The sequence below is a fragment of the Myotis brandtii genome, unplaced genomic scaffold (genome assembly GCF_000412655.1).
Source record: "Myotis brandtii unplaced genomic scaffold, ASM41265v1 scaffold743, whole genome shotgun sequence".
Taxonomy (NCBI): Eukaryota; Metazoa; Chordata; class Mammalia; order Chiroptera; family Vespertilionidae; genus Myotis; species Myotis brandtii.
The window spans coordinates 18,642-21,665 of record NW_005370960.1 but is presented as its reverse complement, the minus strand read 5'-3'; the positions used below and the strand labels follow the sequence as shown (position 1 = coordinate 21,665).

The 3,024-nt window shown below is 50.7% G+C and overlaps 1 long non-coding RNA gene across 1 annotated transcript; it reads left to right on the top strand.

Annotated features, from left to right (window-relative positions):
• Positions 1-326: 326 nt before the first annotated feature.
• LOC106724179 lies at positions 327-2,258 on the top strand. The gene is made up of 2 exons (XR_001359925.1): positions 327-864; positions 1,832-2,258. It is a non-coding gene; the product is annotated as an uncharacterized LOC106724179 (long non-coding RNA).
• The last annotated feature ends 766 nt before the right edge of the window (positions 2,259-3,024 follow it).

Here is a 3,024-nt window from a genome sequence, read left to right as displayed (position 1 = left end):
ACCGACCTAATCATACTTTAGTCCCATCATCCTTACACACCCACAGCCACTGGGGAGTATTTAAAAGGCAATGAGATGATCTGATACTGTGACGGGGACATGTCTGACGCCTCTCATTTGTTAAGGAAAATTATAATTACAAAAGAATAAAATTCCTGGGCCTACTTTCCACTTCACATCAGAGAAGGCCCAACTGCTACGCTCTTAGATGAACTGCCAACATACTAGGAAAGAAGAGCTCATGCATAGAGTGTTGCTAAGCAATGTTACCCCAATAAACTTAATAGGGAAAAAACAAAACAAAAAAGAAAAAGGAATGGCTCAGAAGTGCATCTTTTAAAAATAGAGCTCAAATTAAATGGGAAAGCTTAATGGGACAAGTAATGACACATGCTACCACTTAAAAAAAAAAAACACACATTTTCTGACACGGAGGCCAAAGAGCCCAGAAAACGACCTACCTCAACATCGTATTGGGGGGCACACCTGTTAATACTCCAGAGCGGAATGGCAAATGCCATTGTGGGGCGCAGGCCTGCTATACTTAATAAGCTCAAGTTCCCCACTCCGATTACATTTTTAAAAAAGTATTCCTCGTCCTAACAACTTGATTAAATTATTGAGAAGGGAATCCCGGCTATGTGTCCACGAAGCTCCCGTGCGATGAACCCGATCGGCAAGCTTCCACTGAGCTTCTCATCAGCTTCGCGCTCGAAGGCAGCCACTGAGCACATGTGCCGGCTGCTGCGACACTTCACGCCACCGCGAGTTCCTTCCAGTCCACGCACACGTGTGTCTCCTCCACGGAATCAGACTGACCCGTGTCCTGCCAAACCCCAAGCCCTCTACCTCTGAATCACAGAGGTCAGTGGGAAACGGAACCCCGTGTTCCACCACCGGCTCTTGGGGTGGGTCTCAGAAGGAAACAGATAGACTAGAGCAGTGGTTCTCAGCCTTGGCTGCACATTAGAATCACCTGGGAATCTTTTTAAAATCCTGATTTCTGGGCCTCATTCCTCCGGAAATTCTGTTTCTTTGTTACTCATGTTGTGGCCCCACCCCATAACAAAGAAACAGAATTTCCGGAGGAATGAGGCCCAGAAATCAGGATTTTAAAAAGATTCCCAGGTGATTCTAATGTGCAGCCAAGGTTGAGAACCACTGGGCTAGAAGGAAGCAGGTCATCTTAACTGAGCTTGAATATATTCTAAAACTTTCCCAAAAGACCATCTCATCTGCCTTCCCTTGTGGTCTGCCAGCTATTATACTTCAACCGAGCTCTAAGATTCCTTCAAGTCACACCACGTCTGACCTGCTGGCTCCTTTCTGTATCCATCCTCCTTCCTGACAGAATAACTTCCGCCCTGGCCAGTTTTGCTCAGTGGGTAGAGCACCAGGCCGTGAACTGAAGGGTCCCGGTTCTGATTCCGGTCAAGGGCATGTATCTTGGTTGCAGGCTTGACCCCTGGCCCCGGTCAGAGGTGCATGTAGGAGGCAACAACCAATCCATGTGTTTCTCTCACATCGACGTTTCTCTCTTTCTCCCTCAGTGTCTCCCCCTCCCTTCCACTCTCTCTAAACATCAATGGAAAAATATCCCCGGGTGAAGATTAACAACAACAAAAAAGAATAACTTTCCCAGGCAGTGCAGTTAGTCATGTCATTGTTTCTAATAAAATTACTGAGAAAAATATACAATTTCAACCCAATTAAAAATGCATTTGTGTGTTCTCAGCAAAGATAAGGAATAACTACCTATTAATAATTCAGCCAGGCACTCGATCCGGGGGTTTGCACTCAGTAATCTCTCTGTCGCTCCAACCGGCCGCAGGAGGGCTTTCCTGGACCCAGCACGCTCCTGAAATCTCCTTCCCCCCGTCCCCCCTGGCCCGTCGCTCCCCGAGAATGAGTGCTGTTCCCGACTTCCGTGGGAACACTGGTCACCGAACGCTCGTCTGACTTGATAGCCGGGGCGGCAGCACCCGAGAGAAGCCGTGGTCACCGCCCTGGAGCGTGAGGCAAGCTCGGCCTGGCTCTCAGGCAACAGCGGAGCGGCCGGAGAGGAACACCGTGGCCCCAAAGAGCCACCAGGAGCCCGGCCACAGCCGCTCCGAAGCCAGACACCTCACTCCCTCTCTCTCCTGGTGGGCGAGCCAGGCCCCTACGGTACAGAAAAGACTAAAAAAGCCCACAACCAGTGCTCTTCTCGGATTTTAACTCACCCTCCGAATAAACATGTAATTCTTGCCTGGAAAATAGAAGCATGTTGCTATTTTCTTATATAGGTATGTATATAGATAGATATAGATGTATATAGATATATAGCCTTACAGACATATAAATATGTAGATTTATAAGTATATAAATATGTAGATATAGATTGATTTCAGAGAGGAAGGGAGAGGGAGAGAGAGAGAGAAACATCAACAATGAGAGAGCATCATGGATCGGCTGCCTCCTGCATGCCCCCCACTGGGGATTGAGCCTGCACCCGGGGCCTGTGCCCTGACCGGGAATGGAACCCTGACCTCCTGGTTCATAGGCTGACGCTCAACCCCTGAGCCACACCGGCCGGGCCCTATGGCTATGTTCTTGCTGTCTCTTCACTAAAGGCCCTAAAACAAGTGACAACCGATAAACTAACTGGGAGTAACAGGCGATGCAGCCACCTGCCGATGTTTCTTGGGCAAAGACGTTCAAACAAGCAGACCGGATGCTGGAGCACCAGGGACAAGTCCACCTCTACCCGCCCAGGGCCGGCATCCTCTGGCCCGGTCCTGGCTCCCTGGGGCCCGGAGGCGAAGGCCCCGCAGCGCAGGGAGCACACACAGTGGAACCTGACCCGGCCAGCGCCAATGGAGAGAGTGCGGTGCGGGGCCCAAGGCTCCCCCTGCAGTCAGTCGCCCCAGGACTTAGCAGACACTCCCAGGGCCAGGCTGGCCTCCGGAATCCTCTCCTGCGCGCTCACAGGCCATCGGCCTCCTAACGCGCTCACCAAACGGGCCACCACGCACAGACTCACAG